Genomic DNA, 6,658 nt, shown 5'->3' on the forward strand with positions numbered 1-6,658 from the left:
AAACCAGGCATGTATGTGGGGTGCCAAGAAAAAAAAAGTTTTGAAAGAATGTATATATTTTTGAAGTACTGAAATAATAATTAAAGAAAAAAATCAAAACTTTGACTCCCATGTACTTGTTTTACTGTTTAGTATTTTTATTTTGAATGAGACATGGGCGGGGTAGAGGGACACCATAACCATTCTCAGACTTAGGGTTGCTTAAGTTCTAATTCTGGCCATGATTTTATGGTACTAATTTTATGAAAATTCACTACATACAGGATATCCAAAAAATGTATACACACTTTAGCAGCTGATAGCTCAATTTTGAAAATAAAGTGTATTTTAATAAACACTGCCTTTATAATTATTCAAAGTGTGTATATACATTTTTGAGATACCCTATATAGTAAATGTTTATGAAGAAAGCAATATGGATACATACACTTCAACTTAAAAGTGGTTATCTCTGAAGGATAGAATTTAAATTCCTTCCTTACATATTTCTGTAACTTTTGACATTTTTAGAATGGGTGTGAGTAACTTTTGTATCAGAAAACAATGAAAATTAAAAACAAATTAAAACAAATTTATTGTAAGCAGTGGGCAGTTGGGCATTGTCTGGGAATATCCCTCATTACTTGTGTGGCTATGGGGTCTTAACACCTGTTTTCATCTGCAGAGATATTGCTGCCAAACTCAGGGACAAAATCTTCCCCACCAGCCCAGCCTGAAGGCACTTTCTGATGATTTCTTTGTATCGCCTGCTTCCACCTCTGACCTCTGACCACACTCTACCTTGTGCAGCTGGACTTGATGGACATTCATTTGACTATTAAGATTTCCAGTTTTGTTTTTGTCTTTTCCAGCTTGGCTTGAGCCCCTGGAATTCACATTACTGCAGACCTTCTAATAAAACCCAGCCTCTTTTTTCTACATAAACAGGCCTTCTGGCCCTTTTCTTGCATGATTCAGAACTCTATGCAAATGCTCTGGATGGATGTAAAATGTGGGCACGATCAATGAAAGATATTGAGCACAGGAAGTTCTTAGAGCTGTGTTTGAATGGGAAGTGGCAATGATGCCAGGTGAAGGATGCTCCCCAGTTTCCTGACAGGCTAGGGATGTCGGCTAAACCACTGGAGCAAGACAAAACGTAGCTAGTTGGCAGTGAGGAGATTGCAGAGTTTGGGAGGTGGGGTGTTGGGTAGTGATGAGGGGCTTTGACAAACAGATTTTTCTGGGTGGAGAATTCATCAGGGTCTGGAGCTTCCTGAAGACCAAGGCTGTTGAGGCCAACTGGGATTAACTGGGCTTTAACTAATCCTTGTCTTGGAGACACACAGATTACCTGTCTGGCCTATTTGTTGGTGTGTTACCCAGAGAACAAAACCCAGTGAAAGAAAGGCCTGGGAGAGCAGAACTCCTCTGAGGTGGAAGGACCTGGCCCCAAGGTAAAGCTGATGGCAATTGAGAGTAGGTTTTCCTTGATGAGTAGTCGGCCCTCAAAGAGAGAGAGGCTCTGAGAGAGACAACAAAAAGGGAGGTGGCAGCCAGTTAGCACTTCCAGTTACCACAGTAGAAAGGAACCAAGAGCCAGGACTGGAAACCTAACCTTGCGGCCCCTGTATGCTTCTTAACTGTGTGCGGCTTCCCCGTGTGTGTTGTTTCTGTTTTTCCATGTTTGTTTCCATGGTGATTAGCAGTAAAGCAGCAAAAGCTTTAAAAAGAAAATGTGTTTAAACATCTTTAGGGTTAGCAAGGAAGGAGGAGAAAAGAGGTGGTTAAGGCACACTCCAAGGGGACAGAAACAGGCCGGTCCCCAGGGCCTATTTTGAAAAGGTGAAGATCCAGACCTGACAGCTAACTTGGGCCAAGGAGGGTATTGGGGGCTTAGTTAAAAAGTACAAAAATAAAAAAGCTCTCCGCTGTGGTGGGATTTTCTCAATCCTACCCCATTTTCTTATTCCTCTATTGTGGCACTTATTTCACCCCTAATAGGAGATAATAAATTTCCCTGTGACTCTCTGCTTTTATAGTTCCAGCTAGATGTTAGAATGAACCATGCCTCACATGCTCCTATATTCCCAAGAGCCTGATACAGAACTGGGCATGTATCAGAGGCCCAATATAGTTTTATTTCTTTTAATTAAAAAGAATTTTACTTTTATACACACATAGGTAATGCATAAATGTGCCCTTTTTGTTTACTCTTTTTCCTTTGCTCTCTTCCCTCCTCTCTTCTCATCCTATATAATAAAAGGGTAATATGCAAATTGACCCTAACAGCAGAACAACCAGTCGCTATGATGCACACTGACCACCAGAGGGCAGATGCTCAATGCAGGAGCTGCCCCCTGGTGGTGGTCAGTGCGCTCCTACAGGAGGAGCTCTGCTCAGCCACAAGCCAGGCTGATGGCTGCCAGCACAGCGGTGGTGGCTGGCAACCTCCCCATCGACCCTGCCTTGAGTGTGACAGGGAGCGGCGCCCCAAACCCCCAATCAGCCCTTCTCTGAGCCAGACCAGGGCTGTACCTAGGGATTGGGCCTGCCCTCTGCCACCCGTAAGCGGGCCTAAGACAGCATGTTGTTATCTCCCGAGGGGTCCCAGACGGTGAGAGTGCACAAGTGGGGCTGAGGGACACCCCCCCCCCCCCCCGTGCACAAATTTTTGGGCCCCGGGCCTCTAGTCGTTATATAATCATCTCTCTATATAAAAGCCTAAGAGACCTAATGACCAAATGACCAGTCGACCAGTTGCTATGATGTGCACTGACCACCAGGGGGCAGTGCTCAACACAGGAGCTGCACCCTGGTGGTCAGTGTGCTCCCACAGCCAACCTCCCGCAGTCCCTCCTCCCAGCTGGCCAGCCTCCCCCCCTGCCCATCAGCCCCAATCACTGGCCAGGCCGAGGAACCCCACCTGTGCACAAATTTGTGCACCGGGCCTCTAGTATATAAATAGAATACACACATGTATAGTTTTTTGTCAGTTTTATGCTTTACAAAAATATAATTATGTCATCTTAACCTTCTACCTCTTGCTTTTCTTCCTCCACAATACCTCATGGAAATTTACCAAGTAAACTCTAAAGGACACTCAGATTCTTTCTAATGGCTGCATAATAGTCCAAGGTTATACTGTAACTTATTCAAGATGTGGTTGTGCCGGAGCCCCTGGCTTTCTAGTGCTGATTGTTTACACCTCTTGCCAGCCTGGCACCCAGTGACACCTGGCTGGTAGTTTGAAACTGGGCATGCTGGGGTGGTGGATTCAGGGTCACTGGGGAAAAAAAGGAGACATCTGTAATACTTTCAACAATAAAGATAAATTTAAAAAAAGAAATTGGGCATGGTGAGACTATATACACCATAGGAATCTGCAAAAGCTACAAACTGGTGCTTTTTCCTGATTTTAACTAGCATGCCACTGATCCCTATTAATGGGTTTTAGTTTGTTTGTTTTTTTCCTAGGGTGGGATAGATGTGGGGGGAGAATGGCCAGTATGAATAAACAATGCTTACACACATTCTCTCTCTCTCTCTCTCTCTCTCTCTCTCTCTCTCATACATGTATAGATATCCATATCTGTCTCCCCATGTGCTGGTGTTTTCATTCCTGTGGAATATAAGAATGGGATTGATCAGTCAAAGAAATACATATTTTCAATTTCAAAAGATGTTGCCAGATTATAAAGGGTTGTAGAAATTTACATTTCTATCAGCAATATAAAAAATGGCTTTCCATGCATCCCTGCCAGCAATGGAAATTACCTTCATTTAAATTTCTACTAGCTTGAAAGGTATAAAATAATATCTCATTGTATTTAGTTTGCATCTCTTTTGAGCTTCTTTTCCTATGCATGTTGACCATTTAGCTCTTTTGTGAGATGACTTCTAATAGCATTTGCCCATGTTTCTATTGGGTTGTCTCCCTCTTATCCATTTATAAAACCTGTTTGTTTATTGTTGTTTTTAATTATCTGTCCGTCCTGCACATTTATGAATATTTCCCAGAAATCTAGTGTTTGTTGACTTTGTTAATTTTATTGATTGCTGTACAAAAGTTTTTTTATTGTCACAAGGTAAAATATGTCTCTCTCACTATATATATATTTTAATAGCTTCTGGATTCCAGACTTGGTTTACAAAGCCCTGCTCTCCCCTATATTGAACATGTATCCTCCTAAATTTTAAAGATTGTTATTGTCTTACGTTTTACATTTGTATTTAATCTAGATGGAGTTTATATTTGTATGTGGTATAAAATAGGAGTCTAGTTTTATATTCTTCCAGATGGAAGTTGTCTTGGCACCATATATTAAATAATCCATCCTTTTTCATGAAATTGAAATACCAACTATGTCATATAGTGAATTCTCATATATATATATATATATTTGGTCTAGTTCTCTTTTGAGCTTCTTTTCCTATGCATGTTGACCATTTAGCTCTTTTCTGGGTTCTCTCTTCTGGGTTCTCTATTTTATTCCACTGATACATTTATCCATTCCCATGCCAGTATCAAATTGATTTAATTACAATGGATTATAGTGCATTCTGATATCTGATAAGGCAAGTCTCATCCCTTATTTTTCTTTTCCACATTTTTATTTGTCATTCAAAAGCATTTATTCTTCTATATAACTTCATTTTATTTTTCTTCCAAGTCAAAACTTTCTTGTTATCTAATTAGAATTGTATCAAGTGCACATTAATGTTGGAAAAATTGACATTTTTAGAAAAATTCTTTCCAAAGATATTTACAGAGTACCTACTTTGGGACAAGCTCTGGAAATATAACAGTGAAGAAGACAAACATGGTTTCTTCCCTCTTTGAGTCCAGGTTATTTTTAAAATAAATAAATGGCCCAGCCATTCCACTCTTGGGTACATATTCATCAGAAGAGTGCGCTAACATCCACCAAAAGACATGTACAAGAATACTCATAGCAACTTAATGCATGATAGATAAAAACTAGAAGTAACACAAATGTCCCTACAATAGAATGGATAAATAAATTGTGGTATATTTACATAATGGTATACCTCTCAACAATGAAAAAGAATGAACTGTTGATACCCACAACAACATAGATGAGGCTCACAGATATCATGTTGAGCATAAGAAGTTTGACACAAAAGAGCACATTTATATGAAGTTCCAAAATAGGTAAAACTCATCTAGCGATAGGGTGTAATGGTGGCTACTTTTGGGGGGGTGGATGCATATTGACTGTGAGGGGACACATGGGAAACTTCTCGGGTGATGGCATATTCTACATTTGATCTTGCCAATGATTACATGAATACATACATGTATACGTATATGTATATGTATATGTATGTGTATATATAGATATTCATCAAGCCATACATTATGAACCACCCACTTTATTGTTTGTGATTTTTCACTTAAAACAAAACAAAACAAAAGAATAAGAGGGAAATTCATCCTCACAGAACTGCCCTCCTTCCCTTCAGGGTGCCTAGGATGAGCAGCCATCTGCCCACCTCGGTCTTCTGCCTCCTCCATCGCTGGAAAACTGAATTTGCTGTTGCTTTCTAGGTTGGGCTATTGCAATCTTGAAGTGCCTGCAGCTGCCGTTCATGTCCTGATTTTCCAGCTCCCTGCTTTCTTTTTAAAAAATACATTTTAAAAAATCTCTTGATGGACTACAGTAGAGTATTGTGGAAAAGCAGCAGACATGGACCAGCCAGCTCCAACTCCCTCTCCCCCACTGGTCAATAAGAAACCCTGGGTGTCTGTGCCTTACCCCCAAAAGAGTTATAAAGTTCAGTAAGTGCCTGGAAAGCAAGCAAGACTCTGCGATGCAATCTGGATCGCCCATTACCAATTCGCTTTGCTCACCCACCGTAGTGGCTGGGCCTTATGCTTCCTAGGGGAAAATGAGCAGTTTGAATGCCTGCCCCCTCCTTCTCCCCTCTCCCATCTCACCCACGCTCCTCCCTTTGTTCTCCATAAATGGTTCCTTCATGTGGGGGTGCCTGTATTTGTGGCTCTTTGGGGAGAGAGCGCTGAGTTAAACTTGGGGTTTCACGTGTCACCCCAAGACTGTAAGCACGGGATGCAGCCTGCAGCAGTCACAAAGGCAGATTACCATGCAGCGCTGCTGAGTTGCAGTTATTTCATGCCATTTCGTATTTCCGCCCTCCAGGGCAGTGACACTGCTTTCCAGTTCAATGTGAGGACATGTCCCACGGTGTTGACTGCCTGATGCTCCTGGAGGACATTCCTAACCCACCACTCACCAAGTTATTAGAAATCTAACTCCGAAATCACTAATCCCCAAATAGCCTCTATTCTCTCAACTGCTGGCTGCCTTGCTTTGATTTTATGCACAGTAGTTCTAAACTCAAGGCCAAAAATTCTACCCCATGCCGAGCCACTTTCAAAGGAGAACCAATATGCTAAGACTAGAGGGGGATTTGAATAGCGGCTAATTGTCAGTTTGTCTAGTGAAAAGAGCTTCCTTTCTCCCCTGAGCGGACTGGGTATTTGTTAAAGTTTGCTGGGGTTTTGGGGCACCTCGCTGTTAGGGGCAGCTCAGACTCAGCAGTTTTAATTATTAATCAGGTCAAAGGCTGATGACAATTTTTCTTCTCTTCAGGAGAGGGTCTTGAAAGTTCACAGGAGGGGATGTCCAAGCCCTTC

Source organism: Myotis brandtii, unplaced genomic scaffold, assembly GCF_000412655.1.
Source record: "Myotis brandtii unplaced genomic scaffold, ASM41265v1 scaffold902, whole genome shotgun sequence".
NCBI classification, from domain to species: domain Eukaryota; kingdom Metazoa; phylum Chordata; class Mammalia; order Chiroptera; family Vespertilionidae; genus Myotis; species Myotis brandtii.